The 20,457-nt window shown below is 46.0% G+C and overlaps 1 protein-coding gene and 1 pseudogene across 2 annotated transcripts in view; one reads left to right on the top strand and one right to left on the bottom strand.

The window, feature by feature from the left end:
- Window positions 1-19,789, top strand: part of LOC146859557 (uncharacterized) — a 66,910-nt pseudogene extending 47,121 nt beyond the window's left edge.
- Window positions 1-20,457, bottom strand: part of LOC146859555 (uncharacterized) — a 284,850-nt gene that overhangs the window by 63,761 nt on the left and 200,632 nt on the right. The gene's annotated exons all lie outside the window — the stretch shown is intronic.

The following is a 20,457-nucleotide window of genomic DNA, read 5'->3' as shown; positions in this document are numbered from 1 at the left end:
ATCCTGATCCCTCACAAAGGCTTGTCATTCTTTTGGAAGGGAAGTCCATGGAGGCTCTTAGGCTGGTCGGAAATCGTGACCACTCACAAAGGCTTGTCATTCTTTCAGAAGGGGGGTCAAGGGAGGCTCTTGGGCTGGAAGGTAATCTGATCCCTCACAAAGGTTTGTCAGTCTTTCGGAAGGGGTGTCCAGGGATGCTCTTGGGCTGGTCAAAAATCCTGATCCCTCACAAACGCTCGCATGTCTTTCGAAAGGGAGGTCCAGGGAGGCTCTTGAGCTGGTCGGCAATCCTGATCACTCAGAAAGGCTTGTCAGTCTTTCAGAATGGAGGTCGAGGGAGGCTCTTGGGCTGGTCGGAAATCCTGAGCACTGACAAAGGTTTGTCATTCTTTCAGAAGGGGGGTCAAGGGAGGCTCTTGGGCTGATAGGCAACCTGATCCCACACAAAGGTTCATCAGTCTTTCAGAAGTGGGGTCCAGGAAGGTTCCTGGGGCTCCTGGGGGAAGGGCTTGTCGGTAATACTCTTCCCTCACAAATTCTCATTAGTATTTTGGAAGGGGTCCAAGGAGGCTCTTGGGATGGTTGGTAATCCTAGTCCCTCAAAAAGGCTCATACGACTTCTGGAAGGGGGGTCCAGGAAGACTCCTGGGCAGGTCAGTAATTCTGACCCCTCACAAAGGCTTGTACGTCTTTCAGAGGGGGAGCCCATGGAGGCTCTTGGGCTGGTCGGCAATCCTGATCACTAACAAAGGGTCATCAGTCTTTTGGGCTGGTCGATAATCTCAACCCCTACCAAAGGTTTGTCAGTATTTCAGAAGGAGGGTCCGGGGAAGCTCTACGGCTGGTAGGTAATCCTGACCCCTCACAAAGGCTTGTCAGTCTTTTGGAAGGGGGGTCCAGGGAAGCTCTTGGGCTGGTAGGTAATCCCGATCCCTCACAAAGGCTTGTTAGTCTTTTGGAAGGGGGGTCCATGGAGGCTCTTGGGCTGGTCAGTAATCGTATCCCTCACAAAGGCTTGTCAGTCTTTTGGAAGGGGGATTCAGGAAGGCCTTGGGCTGGTCGGTAATCCTGATCACTCACAAAAGCTCGGAAGTATTTCGGAATGGGGTCCAGGGAGGCTCTAGGGCTAGTCAGCAATCCTCATCCCACATATAGGCTCGGAAGTCTTTTGGAAGGCTTGTTTAGGGAGGCTTTTGGGCCGGTCGGTAAACCTGGTCCCTCACAAAGGCTCGTAAGTCTTTCAGAAGGGGGGGTCCAGAGAGGGCCTTGGGCTGGGTGGCAATACTCAATCCTCAAAAAGGTTATTTTTCAGTTGGAGGTCCAGAGATGCTCTAGGGTCGGTCAGCAAACCTCATCCCTCACAAAGGCTCGCAAGTCTTTCAGAAGGGTGGGCTAGGGAAGATCTTGGGCTGGTCAGCAATACTCATCCCTTACACAGGTCCCTAGGACTTTTGGAAGGGGGTCTAAGGAAGCTCTTGGGCCGGTCTGCAATCCTAATCCCCCACAAAGGCTCCTACATCTTTCAGAAGGGAATGTAGGGAGGATCTTGGTCCAGTTGGCAATCATTACCCATGAAAAAGGCTCCTACATCTTTTGGAAGGGGTTCAAGGGAGGCTCAGTGGACAGTCAGCAATTCTCATCCCTCACAAAGGCTCCTACATCATTCAGAATTGGATCTAGGCAAGCTCTCAGGCAGGTCAGCAATCCTAATCCCCCCACAAATGTTCCTATGTCTTTAGGAATGGGGTGTAGGGAGGCACTCGGGCCGGTCAGCAATCCTAATCCCTCACAAAGGCGTGCACTTCTTTTGGAAGAGGGTCGAGGCAGGTTCTTGGGCTGGTCGGCAATCCTAATCCCCACAAAGGCTCCTACATCTTTCAGAAAGGGTCTAGGGAGGCTCTTGGGCTGGTCGGCAGTCCTGATCCCCCACAGAGGCTCATAGATATTTCGGAAGAGGGTCAAGGGAGGCTCGTGGGCCGGTCAGCAATCCTCTTTCCCCACAAAGGCTTGTACATATTTTGGAGGGGGGGTCTAGGGAGGTTCTCGGGCCATTCGGTAATCCTGATCCCCCACAACGGCTTGTAAGTCTTTCAGAAGGTAGTCTATGGAGGATTTTGCACTGTTCTGCAATTCTGATCCCCCACAAAGTCTCAAACGTATTTTGGAAGGGGGTCCAGGGAAGCTCTCAGGCCAGTTGGAAATCCTCATCCCCTACATAGGCTCCTATGTCTGTCAGAAGGGAGTCTAGGGAGGGTCCCAGGCGGGTTGGCAATCCTAATCCCCCACAAATTCTCCTGTCTTTCGGAATGGGCTCTAGGGAGGCTCTTGGGCTGGTCGGCAATGCTGATCCCTTGCAAAGGGTTTTAAGTCTTCCAGAAGGGGGGCATAGGGAGGCTCTTGGGTCTGGTCGATAATCCTGATCCCTTGAAAGGGCTTGTAATTCTTTCTGAAGGGGGTCTAGGGAGGCTCTTGGGCTAATCAGTACAAAGGCTCCTGCAGCTTTTGGAAGTGGTTCTAGGGAATCGCTCGGTCCGGTCAACAATCCTCATCCCCAGAAAGCCTCATTCGTATTTCGGAAGTGTGTCTAGTGAGGCTCTCGGGCTGTTCGGTAACCCTGCTCCCCCACAAAGGCTTGAGTGTAATTCGGAAGGGGATCTAGGGAGGGTTTTAGGCTGGTCGATAATCCTCATCAGCCACAATGGCTCAGAAGTCTTTGAGAAGGGGGCCTAGGAAGGCTATCGGGCTGATCAGCAATTCTGATCCCCCACAAAGGGTCATACATCTTTCAGAAGGAGGGTAAAGGGAGGCACTTGGGCTTTTCGGCAGTCCCCATCTTTCACGAAGGCTCATAAGTCTTTCAGATGGGGGTCAAGGGAGGCTCTTGGGCCAGTTGGCAATCTTCATCCTTCACAAAGGCTTGCACGTCTTTCAGAAAGTGATCTATGGAGGATCTTGGGCTGGTTGGCAATCCTCATCCCTCACAAAGGCTCGTAAGTCTTTCAGAAGGAAATCTAGGGAGGGTCTTGGGCCGGTCAGCAATCCTCATCCCCCACAAAGGCTTGGACATCTTTTAGAAGGGTGTCTAGGGAGGCTCTCAGGCTGGTCCGCAATCCTCATGTCCAACAAGGGCTCCTATGTCTTCCAAAAGGAGGTCTACAAAGGCTCTCAGGAGGTAAGCAATCCTCATTCCTCTCAAAGGCTTGTACATTTTTTGAAAGAGGGTCTACAGAGACTCTCAGGATAATTGGCAATCATCATCCTCCACAAAGGCACCTACGTCTTTCGGAAGAGGGTCTAGTGAGTCTCTTGGGCTGGTCGGCTATCCTCAACCCCAACAAACATTTGTAGTTCTTTTGGAAGGGTTTCAAGGGAGGCTCTTGGGCTAGTCGGCAGTCTTCATTCCACCTCAAAGGCTTGTACGTCTTTTGGAAGGGGATCTAGGGAGGCTCTCAGGCCGACTGGTAATCTTGATCCCTCCAAAAGACTCCTAAGTCTTTCGGAATAGGATCCAGGGAAGGTTTTTGGGCGGGTCGATAATTCTCATCCCCCACAAAGTCTAGTAAGTCTTTCAGAAGGGGTCTAGGCAAGCACTTGGGTGAGTCGGCAATTCTCATCCCCCACAAAGGCACCTTTGTCTTTCCGGAGGGCGTCTAGGGAGGCTCTCAAGCTGGTCAGCAATCTTCATCCACCACAAAGGTTCATATGTCTTTCGATAGTGGGTCTAGTGAAGCTCTCGGGCAGGTCAATAATCTTAATCCCCCAAAAAAGGCTTGAAATTCTTTCAGAATGGGGTCTAAGGAGGCTCTTGGACCGATCACAAATCCTGATACCCCACAAAGGGTCATATGTTTTTCGGAAGGGGAATGTAGGGAGCCTCATGGGCCGTTCTGCAATCCTGATCCCTCACATAGGCTTGTAAGTCTTTAGGAAGGTGAGTTTAGGGATGCTATTGTTCCAATCAGCAATGCTCAGCCTGGCAAAGGCTCATACATCATTCAGGATGGGCTCTATTGAGACTCTCGGGCCGTTTGGCAAACCTGATACCACACATAGGCTCATAAGTTTTTTGGAAGGGGGTCTACGGAGGATTTTGGGCAGGTCGATAACCCTCATCACCCACAAAGGCTTGCAAGTCTTTTGAAAGTTGTGTCTAGGTAGGGTCTTGGGATGGTCGGCAATCCTGATCCCACAAAAAAGGCTCATAAGTCTATCAGAAGGATCGTCTAGGGAGGCTCTTGGACTGGTCGGTAATCCTGATTTCTCACTAAGGGTCATAAGTATTTCAGAAGACTTGTCTAGGGAGGCTCTTGGGCTGGTCGGCAAGCCTGAGCCCTCATAAAGGCTGGTAAGTCTTTCCGATAATGGGTCTAGGGAAACTCTTGGGCTGGAGGGCAATCCTGATCCCTCACAAAGGTGTGTAAGTCTTTCAGAAGGTGGGTCTATGGAGGCTCTTGGCCCAGTCGGCAATCATGATCCCTCACAAAGGCTTGTAAGTCATCTCAAAGGGGGGTCTGGGGAGTCTCTTGGGCTGATCGGTAATACTGATCCCTCACAAAGGTTTGTAAGTCTTTTGGAAGGGGGTCTAGGGAGGCTCTTGGGCCTATCAATAATCCTGATCCCACACAAACGATCGTAACTCTTTCGGAAGTGGGTTTAGGGAGACTCTTGGGCCAGTTGGCAATCCTAATCACTCACAAAGTCTCATACATTGTTCAGAAGGGGTTCTAGGGAGGCTCTTGAACTGGTTGCCAATCCTGATCCCCCATAAAGGCTTGTATGTCTTTTGGAAGGGGGTCCAGTGAGGCTCTGGAGCTGGTCAGCAATCCTCATCCCCCACAAAGGCCCGTAAGTCTATCAGAAGCGGGTCTAATTATGCTCTGGGTCTGGTCAGCAACCCTAATCCCTCCCAAATGCCTGTAAGATTTTTCAGAAGGGGGTCTATGGAGGCTCTGGGTCTGGTCAGCAACCCTGATACCCGCCAAATGCCTGTAAGGTTTTTCAGAAGGGGGTCTATGGAGGCTCCGGGGCCGGTCAACAATCCTTATCCCCCACAAAGTCCCGTAAGTCTTTTAGAAGTGGGTCTAGGGAGGCTCGTGGGCTGTCAGCAATCCTATTCCCCCTCAAAGGCTCATAAGGCTTTCAGAAGAGGGTCTAGTGAGGCTCTTTGGTTGGTCAGTGAGATCAAGATGTCATCAGTGAAAAGAGATAGTTTTAATTCTCCCTACATTTAAAATAATGTCAAAGTCCAAACGTACCTTTTTAAGATATATATAAGTCACTCCTAAGGCAGGCCTATTGAGCCCTGAGGCAGATTGCTCTACATTACACAAGGTGGGAATTTGTTTTTACATGTCCTGACAGTATAATCCCCAAATTGCCATTTTTTTTATACCAAGGCTAGTAGCCCCAATGTGTTACACACAGACCACTCAGCTGTGATACTGCTGAATAGATCTACTAGAGATGGTACTTCTTGGTATCAAAATAATTGTTGCTTTAAACCTGACCTGATGCCCAAGTCAAATTGAATGTAACTTTTATGTAAACCTACCATGGCCGTGGACTGAAGAGTGGTCCAAGGAAGACTCTTGTTACCCAGTCATCATTCTCTAGACTCTTGTTACCCAGTCATCATTCTCTGTATTCTTCAGCATCCAGCTCTAACCCTTGCATCAGGGCCACTCAATTGAAGTCTATGGTGGTGCACCCAGAGAACCTGGTACTGGACTGGAAACTCCTTTGACTGCAAGATAACCTACCTGCCAAGCCTCAATGGCCCTTGTGACTCTTTCCCTGCTGAAGTTAATCACCCAGTCACCCAAAGTGGACAAGATTAGTACTTTGAAACTTCATAAAAGTTTTCCAAACTTTCAAATGTAACCACTAAGAACAGTAGTTGCCAATTATTGTTTACAATTTGAGTGAAAAGCAGTGATTTATCATTTAGTTGATAATTAATATCTTTGGAAACCTTCGGTTTGCGTCATGTTTCTTTCTTATTCAACTATTTTGATATTTTTAAATGATTTTCAGTAATTTCTTTGACAAAGCCTTACTGCTCGAAGAGACACCTACTAAGGGTACAGCTAAGGTTTACCAAATGAGCAAGACAGGTTTCTGAGTTTGTTGCATGGTGAGGTTGCAGAACAACACCATATAATAGACTGTTTTTTTCACACTGTGCTTATCCTTGCCCAGCACCATAATCACTGATCAATCCGCCCATTCAATAAACTGCAGCACTCCTCTGGTCACTCAACCCAGAACTCTCATCTCATTGCTGCTGCCGTACTGCACCGTACAACAAGGAATGAAGTAGACTTTGATTGCATCAAGTGTTTCTTCGCATGCAACAACCCAACCACCCTGACAAAATATACTAGCACTCACCGAGCCTGCACACAGCAAAACTCCCACTCCCACTAGCAAATACTAAGATAAACTATCATGTATATTCCTCAACACCTGCTCACTCAGCAAACACACCACTGAAATATTGTACATCCTGCACAACAAAGCCCTGCATCTTACGGAAACGTGGCTTACCACCAAGTCAGCACCCAACATTGCCACAGCCATCCAGGCAGGACACAACATTACACAACAGGACTGCCAACACAAACCTGGAGGAGGAAGCACGATAATCTTAAAAAAAACCATAAATTTTATAACAGAGAACGCAGCCCTCTTCTTGGAGAAGCCGGATTGCAAACTGAATCTTAGCAACTTACACCACGAACAGAACCCTCATTTACTGGGCACCTAGCCCACAAGTTGCCTTTGGTGACAACATCACAGATTTTGTTGCCCCCCCTTCTATCGAATCCGAAGCCTACATTCTACTAGGAGATCTCAACTTCTACCTGGAAGACCAGAACGTCCCCAGCTCAACCAAACTTCCCGAAAGCCTAGGAATCTGTGCACTAACACATGGCACCAAACCCACACACTCCTCCAAACACATCCTCCCCCCATCTTCACCACCTTTAAGGCCATCAAAATCACTACAGCCTTGTCTCTCACCTGGACTGACTATGCTATCTTTCACTTCCAAATCAACATCCCACGCCAAACAAAATCCGCTGCTACCAGCCTGGCCTGATGCAGCTAGAGCAGCATCGTGGACTGCAATTAGTCCCACACTCTGGAACTTACATAGTCCAACTCCAGCAGGGACCTAAAGAGTGATATTCAAACAGCTTGACTACAGGATCACAGCGAGCCAATTTCCTGGCACCCCATAAACACAACAAAAGAGAACTCAGATGCAGGCTAGCTGGTACACTGAGAAACTCAGCTCAACCCAACAACACGTCAAACAACTGAAAAGGAAATGAAGAATGAACCACAAAGAAACTGACAAGGGCACTTACAGAGCAGCAATGAGACACTACCACCAGCTGATCAAGGAAACCAAGAAGAATGACCTAGCTGAGCACTTAGATAACAGCTCAAATAGCTGAAAAGAGTTTAGCTGAGCACATAGATAACAATTTGAATAGCTGCAAAAGAAATCTCTGTGACCTTCAAAACCTCTCCACCACAACTTAAACCATAAAAAGCATTACCACATCACAAGACCAATGCAATAACCAAACAGAATGTTTCAGCAACAAAATCAACCATCAACCAAACCATTTCAGGCTCACCTCCATCTTACCCATTAAAAATCATGGAAACACACTGAGAAGTGAAACAGTCAGCATGGAAGAAACAGCCAACATCATGGGAACCATCTACTTTAGGACACTGACAGATGGCTGGCTCCACTACCTCTACAAATAGGTGCAACCCCAATTGGTGAAGTATTCATCTGTATCCTAACCACCTTCAAAACCAACTCAATGTTCACAGAGGCCTGAAAACACACAGTGGTTAAAGCATTTGAAAAGACTCCTTCGTCAGACTCCACACAGCCAGCAAACTACTGCCCAATCTCCCTATAATCCTACTCAGTCAAGGTCATGAACAAAGCCATCAACAAGCAACTCGCCTACTACCTTAAAACACACCAACCCCTAGACACCATTCAATTAGGTTTTTGGCCCAATCATAGCACAAGGCTGCCCTCATTGCAGCAAATGACATCAGTATAATCCAAAAACTGTAAACCTCATCCTGCTTGACCTCTTAGCGTCCTTCAACACAGCCCTCCACTCCTGATGAGAAGACTACATAAAATAGGCATCCAAGGACCCGCCCTCTATTGGATCTGCTTTTTCCACACAGGAAGAACACAAAGAACACAAAACGTCAGCATACCACCCTACAGGTTGGAACCCAAGAACCTCATCTGTCTGAGCTTCCTCATCACCTCTTGAGTTCTGTACGAAGCTGGAGACTTGTTTTTAACAATCTCACCTGGGAGACAGCTGCCTACCCACCTGCAAAGCACTTGGATACCCTCACAGGTGATTAGCATGCTATACAAATAGACATAACAATACACAACTTAATAAAACATCATGTCTTTATATGTATCGCTGCAAGCCGTCTTTCTCAACAGATTTGACATGTGAATCGTCAGCCGTAAGTTTCTTTTAATTCGCTCCGTTCACCCATAAGCAGCCTGTAGCCTGTATGCTTTCTTTACCCACCACAGGATCTTTAAAATCCAGGGGTACCTTCACACCTGGCAATTCTTTGTCTGCCAAATTCACACTTATAGTCCTCCTCCTCTTTTAGATTTGTGATTTCTGCCTTTTCTTTTCAGCCCTTTTTTGTAACTGAACTGCTTGGAATATTTACGATACCATTGATGGTAATTTTTAGCCTCAAAGCTCTTCTTAATATGTCCATTAGGAACTCAAATCTTTTCGGGGATTCATCCACGGCCTGGCCCTCCATCACAGTCTTGTTAGTCTGGGCGGATACATTTTTTGGTGCACACTTGCACAAAAACATAGATCTAAATAACCTGGAATACAAATTTAAACATCACTTATAAATCTTAACCAATGGTAACTCGTAATACTTTGTTATGGAATTGCAGGTTTGCATTCCTCTATCAGAGTCCAGAAGTTCTCTCATATAATATCACTTACGAGAGTGCAGGACTTTAAATAGCATATCAGATCTATGTTCCTGTCCACTTAACAGTTTTATTGCAACAATTAAACACCTTATATCACTTTGCTAGCAAAAAGCTTGTTATCATAGTGCCTCAGTGGGCATATTTCTTATTTCAAACTGTTGCATTCTTTCTTTTGCATGCTGGTTATGTCACGCTTTAAGTATTCCATGTGCATGCATTTTTTATCTGGTACTTACTGTTCTAGAACTGCTTAATGGCAGATTGTTATACTTGCTTACTCTGGCTGGTTTGTACTGTGCTGCTCTCTTTAAAATCTTTGTAAACTCACCTACCTAGCATCCATCGATCCTTACAAGTGGTGATAAGTGGAGAATACTGCTCCTGCTACTTCATCTTCAGCGGCACAGGTATGGTCTTGTCTTCTAGACCCAGTTGGTTTTTTTCAGGGCTTCGATGCCCAATCAGTGCTTTGGAGCTTTATCCGAACTTCTGCCTTCAATGGTGGTTACTTCTTTGAAGATCCGGTGTTCCACTGATATTCCTTGCCCTTTTTGTGGATTTTCGGGCACTTTTGTTGTATCTCGACAGCAGTTGCACGGCTGTGACGACGCTCTCCTGCAACGCTGCTACCTTGTAAACCCAGGCTGTGTTTGTGACTACGCTGTCCAGCTAAGCTCTCATCTTGGAAATCTAGCCTGTGACGACGCGCCATAACAACGTGTGTGTGACGCTACTATGTTTGGAAACTCTATCACGCAACGTGCGTTACGGCCACAGTGCCCTTACAATCACACTTAGGCGTCATCACGCCGGCGTCCATATTGGATTGGGCTGCCTAAACAAGTTGACTTCGACACTGAAAAGAAGTACAGCAGCCACTGGTAAGTACTTTGCTTAATATGTCCCATCAAGGCAGCTACCAGGCAGCAACTGCCACAACAGTACAATCTGTGTTCCACGCAGGGAACCAACAACCAGGAATCATTCCAACATTCCAATGCAGATCCACAACACACCCCCCCTTCCTTCACAATATAACAAAGAAAAAAAAAACTGAAACAAATAAAACTAACAGGGCAACTCAACATAATCAATACATAATATAAGCATGAAACTTAATAGGGGCAGCTCCTACCCTGGAAGGAAAACTCCTGGAAGTGGTGCGATCTAGACCAACCACCCTTTCTGGAAGGGAATTCATTAGCAGAAGACTAACCAGAATGAACAGGAGTCACACTAGCAGTAGAGGAACCTGAAATAGTGCGACCTGAATGAGCAGGAGAAGTGTAACCAGAATGAACAGGAGTCGCACTAGCAGTAGAGGAACCTGAAATAGAGCGATCTGAATGAGCAGGAGAAGCGTAACCAGAATGAACAGGAGTCGCACTAGCAGTAGAGGAACCTGAAATGGAGCGACCTGAATGAGCAGGAGACGTGTAACCAGAATGAACAGGAGTTGCATCAGCAGTAGAGGACCTGAAGGAGCAGGAGTAGCATTGGCAGCAGCATGAGTAGAAGCATGATCAAAATGAACACCCAACGTCCCTCCAACGTACACAATATTGGATTGGGGAATGATGGAAATGGCACATTTATTCCATATTTTCCCATTCTCTAACAGCACCAAACAGTCCTTCACCTCTTTCACTTTTGCCAGAGCTGAGAACCAAGAAGTCCCTTTGTGAACAAAACCGGGCTTCTTGATACTCACCCAATCACCAACACAAACAGGAGAAACGTTCCTAGAAGCAGTAGCATACTTCGATTGTACAGTTGCTCTCACATCCGCTACTTTGCCAAGTTTACGCTGATCAACCTCTTTCCTAGACATCCAATCTTTGTTTAACTTGGAACCAGCAACCCTCCCCCTGAGAAGAGTGAAGGGAGAAATGCCGGTACTGATATGAGGGGTAGTCCTGACTGCCCACAGCATGTCCAGTGCAAACCGTTTACCAAAGCCAATTGCAATTGATCTTTGATAACACAATTCATGCGTTCAACAAGACCATTGCTGCGGGGGTGATAAAGAGAAGTTAAAAAGTGTTTGATGCCATGTTCCCTAAGAAAATGTTGCATTTCCAAGGAAACCAACTGGGTGCCATTATCAGTCACCAGTTCTTCTGGAAACCCTTCACGGAGGTACACTTCTTTGAAAGAATTAATGACGGATGAGGAATTAACACACTTCACAAACTTCACCTCAGGCCGCTTGGACATGTAGTTCACCAAGACTAGTGCATACAAGGGAGAACTCCCAGTGATACCAAAAGGACCCACAATGTCAAAAGCTAGTTTGCACCAAGATGAATCCTTCACAACAATGGGGTCAATAGGAGAGGGATGAGTTACCTGTGACTTGTCACTCAAAACACATGCGCAACAGTCCCTAACATAATGCTCAATGGATCTGTCCAACCTGGGCCACCAAAGATCCTCTCTGACTCTGCGTTTCACGGCACAAATACCAAGATGACCTATGTGGGCAGGTCTAGAATTTTCTTGTGCATGCATACCAGAACAACCAAAAGAGCACCCCTATGTAATATTCCTTCCACCATGGACAACTCTTTGTAAACTCTTTTAGAAGAAAAAAGTTGAGAGGAAAAATTCTTGTTGATGGGCCAACCATTAACCAGATAGTCAACAACAATCTTAATTTCGTTGTCTTCAGATAGAGCCTGTAACCACTCACACTCAGAAAGTGCACCCTTCACAGTATCTACGACAGCACCCACAGCACACACAATGTTGAGATCTTCCTCTGGAAATTTGCTGACATTTTCAACAAGGGTAACCAGGATAAACAGTCAGCTATGTTGTTTTTAGCACCTGCCACATACATCAAACGATAATTAAATTCCTGTGATCTGTATTGCCATTTAGCTATCCGTGGTGTGGTACGGTCGCCACCCTTTTTGGTAAAAAGGTCAACTAGGGGCTTGTGACCGGTAATAAGAACAAATTCATTCCCCTACAGAATCTTTTGAAAATACTGAACACCCCACCATATGGCTAATGCTTCTTTCTCAATGGTGGAGTCAGTGCTCTCAGCACCTCGAAGAGTCCTGGAGGCAAATGCAATAATTTCATTGCAACCATCACTTCTCTTTTGAATAAGAACAGCACCCAACCCCACGTTGCTGGCGTCGGTAGAGACAATGCACAGGTCATTACTGTTAAATATTTTTAGGGGGCGTGCCAGCACAATTTTCTTTTTGAGAAGTTTAAACTGATCATCACATTTGTGTCACCACAAAAACCTGACATTTTTCTTTAGGAGCTCAGGCAAACTGGAGGTTTTATCATCAGAATTTCATACAAATTTGGCATAGTACTCCACTAACCCTAGAAAGGAGTGAAGTTGATCTTTATTTCTAGGTGGCGGTACATTTTGAATGGCATCTAAAATTTTTACCTCGGGTTCCACTCCATTAAAGGAAATGGAGTGACACAGATAATCCACACTGTCCTGACTTACATTTGTCCCTCCTTAAAGTCAGGCCATGCAACTTTACAGTATCCAGTCGTGCTCCAACTCAGTTTGTGCATAGACGAGGATATCGTGTTGATAAAAAACAACTCCCACAGTGTTTTTGAATAAGTTGCCCATGATGCGCTGAAATACTGCAGAAGCTGAAGCCAAACCAAAGGGCATGCGTTTGTAACGGTAAAGTCCTTCTTGTGTCATGAAGGAGGTAAGGTGTCTGGAGTCTTTGCTTAGCTCAACTTGATGATAAGCTGAGGAAATGTCAAATGAAGAAACATACCTGGCTCTATCTAATGTTGGCAACATTTCCTTTATGTTGTGCAATGATCAGCGATCCACCCAAATGTTGGCTTTGAGATCGCTCAAGTCCACACACATCCTAAGGGATTTGTCAGCCTTGCGTGCTAAAACTATAGGGGCTAACCATTCAGAGTCCTCAATTATGTCCATGACACATAAACGTTCAGTTCACGCTTAAGTTCAGCACGCAGACTCATGGGTACCTTGCGCACCTTGTGTATAACTGCCTTTGCACCATTTTTAAGGATAATGCGGGCTCATAAGTAAGCCATTAAATAGAAAGCTAACGCCCTGCTGACAGCCCTTTTTACTCTTAACAGGTCTCTGAGTCGAATGACGCTGGAGCATATGTTTAAAATATTGAATGGCAAGCTGCTGCCAACCCTAACTTATGACTGCAAAGTTTTTCGTGGCAAAGCGGCAAATTTTATGGACATTATAGCTAATATTTATAGGTAGGTTTTTCATCTTCCAAAATATTCTTCACCTGTCCAAATCTGCTTGGAATTTGGTGTAAAAGGCCAGATGGTTTGCAAATTTAAAGTATGTTTCCTTTTAAGCTAAAGGCTGCTTACCCAAATTCCCAGGACTACTCAAGCTGGACGGAAAAAGCCACTGAGAATAGAACATCTTCCTTTGGGAAATGTTTGGACGCAGCGTTAGATTAATTCAATTAAGAGATTTGTGGGCTATGCCCATTTCATTTAAAATTTAAAAAGTCATGCAACGGCTGTCAAGAACACAGGGCAAGAATCTTTTATCTAAACTCTCCTATGCATGGATGATTTTTAATTATTATACAGTTAATAACAGGCTACCTTACTTGTGTGCCATTCAATCTTTTTGAAAAAAAAGTGTAGGAAGGTGGAATCTGACTATATGGTTGCCCCAACTTTTTCCTGGTATTTGAATGGTTTCTGACTCTAGCCAGGCTGTGGCCCTGCTATCCAGGACCCCAGCCTATCTGCTTCCTCTCCAAACCGATATGAGTACCCCTGGTACATACCAATTGGATACTGAGGAAACCCTGTGAGGCCCTTATAGATGGTACCCTAGGTACCCAGGGCATGGGTCCCTCAGAGTCCTACCAGGGGCTGCAGCACTTGTTGTGCCACCCCTGGAACAGCCATACAAACTGATACCACCAGACCACTACTGTAGTCTGGGTAAGGTGGTGCTTGCACCCCTTAAAGGGATATAGGTATCCTGTATCCCACTTAATACAACACACATATCCTCATAGGTCACCCCTAAGGCAGGCCTTGCTAATCCTACAAGGCAGGGTGCTGAGATATGTGTGAGGGGGAACCCCTACCTGAGTATGGCACCTCTGCAACCTTCGTAAAACTATTGCTGGGTTATTTTGTAGTGCAGCCACACATATACTCTTAACCGCATTATAAGTAATCACAATAGCGTGATAACTTGAGATTGGCTGCACAGAACCATGTCGTGTTTGATGTCAAACATGTAGGAATCATATCCCTAATCCAGCCATGGGCATGAGGGCATGATTCCCCCTGCTAGAGGGGCGATATGGGAAAAGCGGCAAAATTTAGACACCAATTTAAAAGTGCACAGGTAGTACAAAATGGATGCTACCCGCCACCCACACGACTCTGGCTGCCTGTTGCTGGGCAGAACTCCAGCCACGGCAGCTGGACAATAGGGATCTTGCTGCAGGGAGGTGCTTTCACCTCCCCAGACAGACTATGTGGATTGGAACTGGGTGGGTGCACCATAGGATGTCTTTCAGAGTTGCACGTAGGCTTCTCCAGTGCCTACTTCTGCATACACCGCCTGGAACCGGTTCAGGGGCATCCTGTCCCCTGCCCTGGTGGGAAACACACAAAAGGGAGAGGGTGTAGCCACCCTTTCCCGCCTGAACTCTCATTGGTGGGCTCTGATTTAGCCACCCCCCTATACCTGGTTAAAGGTGGGTGCAGGGTCTCCAGAGCCTCAGATTATTCTTGGACTTTACAGACTTGAACTTCAACTTGCTGCCGCACAGCTGAATGAAGAAATCTCCTTTGGGGTAAAGGAGTTGCCCCCCTGCTTGGCAGGCACCTGAAACACTGCAAGTGACCTGGTTGGAACTTCACTGCTCCTATGGACATCGATGACTCCTACCCACTCTGAGGTGGGTTTCCAAGCATCGCAGAGGCCAGTGAGTGTGCACAGCAAAGCTCAGCACCATGGACCCATTGGGTGCCGAGATCCCCAATACCCCAGGACACCAGCCACCTCTTGCACAGCACATGAACCCGACAAGTGGGCAAGTTGTGCTTTGGCTCATTTTTGAGCCAACCTCTCAGCATAATTTGTGCCAAAGATCGATACCCTAGCCCACTCCGGCGACCCGTGGATGCATCTTTATGCATGCCAAATTGCTGCCTCCCTTGGTCCCTTTTCTCTCGACTGGTGGGCCATAGCGGAGGTCAATCTTCACTTCCAAGAGTTCCCCTGGTTTCTCCTGGCCTGCTCTTCAGTCTCCTCACTGGAGAACTTGCTCAGACCTTGTGGGTCTGCACCAGTAGCTGTTTTGGGATTCTTGCGTGGGTTTCGGTTGCCAAGGCTTAGTGGATCCAATCTGGACACTAACACCACAGCGACCCTCATCCTTTATGGAACAGTCACCCTCTAGAAGCTGGCCATCCTTGAAGCCCCCTGGAGCCCGTGGCTGCTGATCCAAGCTACACATCTTCCACCTGGAAGCACCCGACATTGAAGGGCTCTTTCTGCTCAGCCCCCTGGTCCCTGTGCCGTGACCCAGACTCTGTCCCCTCTGCTTTCAGGTCCTTCTCTTCAAGATCTACATCTTCAATCTTCACAACATCGACGACGCTTCTTGCTAGCAGCAGTTCTTCACGTTTTGCCATTGAAAATCAGCCTGCGACCCGACATCGAAAACGACCTATGCACCCGGCTTCCCTGGGGCAGGTAACAGTGGTACCTCGGTACACTCATGGGTGTGGGCCCTTCAAAAGCTTAACTCTAAACTCTTGAACTTGAACTCCTGCTAGAAGTGTTTTTAATCTTGTAAATTTCAACCACGACATTCTCCATAGGCTTTAATAGAGATCCCGACAGTAGCTTATACCACTGCACGCGACTCCCATGGGTCCCCTTCCTCACTACCTTGGGTGGTTTCACAAGGGGCCAGCGACCCTAAATACCCTAGGCATTGTCTGTAGAATTGTGGTGGTTCTTATACCACTTTTTTAATATATGGTTTGGTCCCCCCCTGGGGCCCTATGATTCCAGTGCTATTTATTGTAACTATCAATGCTTGTTTGAATTGTATCTTCACCTCCAGCCTCATAAAGAGACTAGTGGGATTATTCTTAGAATAAATACTTATGTTTTGAATATATACCTGTGTGGACCACTCTTTCATTTGGTCATTCAAGAGGTTATCTATGGTAAAACAATAAGCTTAACACTCCTTCAAGACTTAACCTGAAAGCCGCTCTCCACAGCTACCACTAGGATAGTTTTCTTTAAAGGTTGTATTTTAACCTATCACCTTAAGAGTCTAATTGGACTGGTGCAAGGTGTCCCCTATAACTAGTGGACAGCATATGCCAGGCCAACTTCTCACAGAAAGTATATGCACTTTAAATCCGTAAGTCTGCCAATGCATGACTTGGCTCCACCATTGATGAGATCCAAGCCTCGCAGGGTCTGTAGGCGATGACATTCAGCGACGGAGACTACTAATCACAACATGTGCATTTGTTCCCTTCTACTAGTTGAACGGAGATCCTTGTTGATGAAATAGTTTAACCAACAGGGTATTCTCTCCTGTAGAGAGGCAGCCACTGGGTACTTGAACCCTAACAATTTGCACTTACATATCCGCTTTACAAAGGTTTTGATTCTGGTAGAGAAAAGATCAGTGAAGGACAACCACTTGCACACTTACTTTGGCCACACAGTCGACTATAACACATTAATGGGATTCTAACTAGGTTATTTTTTAGCCTCGTCTTTGATCATGTCTTTTTAAGTGATTATTGATTTACTGCTTCAATTAATATTATTTTTTCAAATAACTGTTTTTAACGTTTTTATCAGCCATACATGATGAAATGTTCTGTTAGGTATTGTTGTCTGTGCTGCTATATTATTGATCAATTACCTGATTTTTAGATTCTTAATCAACCAGTTTGTAATGGTTTCAATGACCATACAAAATAAAGTATTTCATTCAATATTCAATTCAATAAACTTTATTCGGTTTTATAAATAAAACCATAAAAGTCATACAAACAACAATAAAACAACATCCAGGTTACAGAATGACAAATAAGATACGTCCCAGATAATCTAAACAGTTAAAAAATACATGAGTTGCAATAAAAAGATTAATCACGGATTGCCATAAGTCTGACGGCAACCCGAAAAAAGTTAAGAGTATACAGAACAGTGTCACTAGAAAGGAGTTGTAAAAAGATAAAAGCTGGTCTCACCCTCCTAAAACCCATTTTTTTAGGATGGGAATAATAAATAACTTTCTAGGAACAGCATAAAAAGTACAAAATATTAAAACTTGCATCATGTCCTGAGGAGACTCTCTGTCGCAGCCACAGGGCATGAGGCACTGACCTCTGTGGGAGCCACGGGGATGTGCCAAAAGATAGTGAAAATGGTTGAGCCGAAACGTCAATAAAAAAAGATTGTGAATACTTTTGAGCTCTAAAAGATATGGTTCTGTGGTTGGCAGTGTTTTCAACACAATGTACTTACGCACGCTAGGCTTACACAGCTCTTTTTCCTCTCTTTCACAGCGGCACCTTCTTAAGAAGCACTCTTTGGCCCAAACAAGGTCCCTCTTACATGTGCACTCGGGTTCGGTAAATAGATCAGCTCTGCCTAGCCTCGAGAGGCGGACTCTTATGTATTGTAGCCACCCAATGCGCAAAACATGGTCGAGAGATAGACAATGACATAGGATGTCATTGCTAAGTGAGTTCTCTTGCTTAGCCCAGATCTTAAGCCACAATGCCAAGGGACGGAAGGCCAGTTCATCTGAGAGGAAAGACATCCCCAACTCTTCGTGCACGACGTAGGATGGCGTGCTTTGCGGAACGGAAAGGACCCAGCGCAAGAAAGAGTTTTCAGCACTTTGCACGGTTCCTACCTCAATGCGGCCCCATATCTCACTCCCATAGCTGGCAATTGAAATACATTTGGCTTGATAAATCTTCTATTGGTTTCCCTCCCACTCTGCTGGCAAAGTTAAAAACAGCTGCAGAAGCTTTCACTAATTCTCCTTTCTTCCACGTAAGCAGGGGGCACCAACTACAGGTGTTGTCAAACACTACTCCCATGTAGGAGAAAACATTAGTCTTTTGGTATCGACGAGAGTCTGCGCTTGAAGGTAGACTGCTTAGCCTTGCGGGGTCCCACCTGAGATTTGGAGTGATTAACCGACAGGTCCAGGTCTTCCATAAAGAGGGCAAAAGAGTTCAGGAGAATTTGTAGACCCCTAGCTGTCCTCGCCAAGAGGACTGCGTCTTCCGCATATAAGAGGACAGGAAGGTTACGCTTGCCTACCTGGGGACAGTCAGCTTTTGTGTCCAAAAGGGCCTTCTCTGAAGGAGTTTATACATAAATTAAAAAGAAAGGGTGTAATTCAGTCATTCATTTTCACTACTGTGTGACCTAATTCAGCAATAGGATAAAATTGGGTTGCATTATTACACTTAATAAGGGCTAACTTTGGAATGGGAAAAGGTGACCTGTTCATGTTTGGTGTCTTTTGAATTGTAATTAAAAATCCTCTTTAATGGTAAAGTCAGATTCTAAAATACAATTTTGAAAATGCCAATTTTATAAAGGTGTCATTTTCCTGCCTTAGCCATTCAGTGCCTGCAGCCTGCCGCTGTCTCATATGACTGGGTGTCATTGGCAGTTGTACTTCGTGTATTCCTCCTAAACAGCCACATACAATAGTGAGCTTAGGTGTGCCTGGATGGGACATCACTGACAGAATGGGGGCTGGAGCTGAGTACAGCCCCACTTGCAACTGAATGGGCTGTGTCCTGCTTTCACACAAAGGATTGCATACTCCCTGTAGTGAGGCTGGAGTCAGGGCAAGGGAGGATGGAAAGCTGAGCGCTTCATTCTCTAGAAACCTCTCCCACTTCAAACAAGGCACTGGGTTTATATATTGAACTTCAGGCACCACCTCTTCAGTACATATCGGATCCTGTGGAAAACTTTGCCAAGAAGAAGGATTGATGTGCTGCTGAAAGGACTACCACTAGGCTGGGCTGCTGCCCTGCTGGGCTGCTCCTCTTCTGGACCGCTACCTTGCTGCTCTGCTGACCTCCTGCCTGAATGAGAAGTACTGGACCTGCACCTTAAGCTCAGGACCACCAGAGTGACTCAAAGGGCTAGAAGGCTGGCTTCCTGATCAGAGCTTCAAGGTCAGAACAGGCTCCTGAACCCAGGACCTAGACTCATTTTTCGGTGATCCCTTCTATCCCAAGTGCTATCACCCCAGTCCTGGGCCCTTGGAAGTGGTCCTGAAGGTGCTATCCCAGTCCAAGTTTGGATACAACAGAACCAAAGCATCTCTTCTGCTGTGCGGCACAAACCCCATCATAACCGACGCATCTCCTCTGCTGCATGGCATCCCAGACATAAGGACTTCGCATTGCAGCCCATCGGAACCGCTACTGCGTGACACATCTCCATGCAAAAACTTTGCATTGCAGCTTTTCAGAACAACAGAACCTCTGCTGCATGACACATCTCCACACAAGAACATCACATCGCTCCCCATTGGAAGCACAGCTGCAAGATGCATCTCAAAGCAAGGACTTTGCATCATAGTCTTGCAGCCACTTAGAACCACCACTGTGCAATGCATCTCCCTGCAAGAAGTTTACATCGTTCCTCACAGCCAATCGGATCCACTGCAGCTCAAACCATATCCTCGCATCACCTCTGCTGCTTGACAAATCCTCGACAGCTGACTCAACAACTTTGTTCAATGGACACAACCTGGACCCTATATCCGACTCTCTCTCTATCGTGGGTGGCCTTAACTTGTGATTATGTCTCGGTCCGTCACGACCAGATGACCTCGGGTGGTGCTTTGTGCTTTTTGATGCCATTTTCACTTAAATATTTAAAATTCCATATCAGGTTTTACTTACTGTGCTTTAGTTATTTTGGTCTTAAATTATATCCCGGAAAGCTATTGATTTCTGAAAAGAAGAAACAATTCTGAATTTATAATGGGGCCAACTCCGTAGCTCCCTCGATGTTTTCCCTGAGAAACTTACTGTTGAAATAAATAAATATTGAAAATGAGTAGGAAAAGCACCCATTTCTGTCACTTGACACAATCGTGGATTTACAAAAGCAATAAACCATTTCACTCGCTAGACCGCCCTGATGGTGGTGATATATGGTGTTTTCAGGTTGTCTAGAGCCAACAACTGAGCCCCACCTTACAGTGATCTTTCATTGTGCAGTGGGAATAGAGCAATTCATATGGGAAAATATTAAGAGTGAAAAATGGGTATCAAAGAAATCTACGTATTTCTGAAATGTGCAGCAAATACTATGCATGGAAGAAGTGGGTATTTGTGCATCTCTGAATTTGTGGGTACCCATACTG

Source organism: Triturus cristatus, chromosome 3_2, assembly GCF_964204655.1.
Source record: "Triturus cristatus chromosome 3_2, aTriCri1.1, whole genome shotgun sequence".
NCBI lineage: Eukaryota > Metazoa > Chordata > Amphibia > Caudata > Salamandridae > Triturus > Triturus cristatus.
This window is presented reverse-complemented; position numbering and strand designations above follow the sequence as displayed.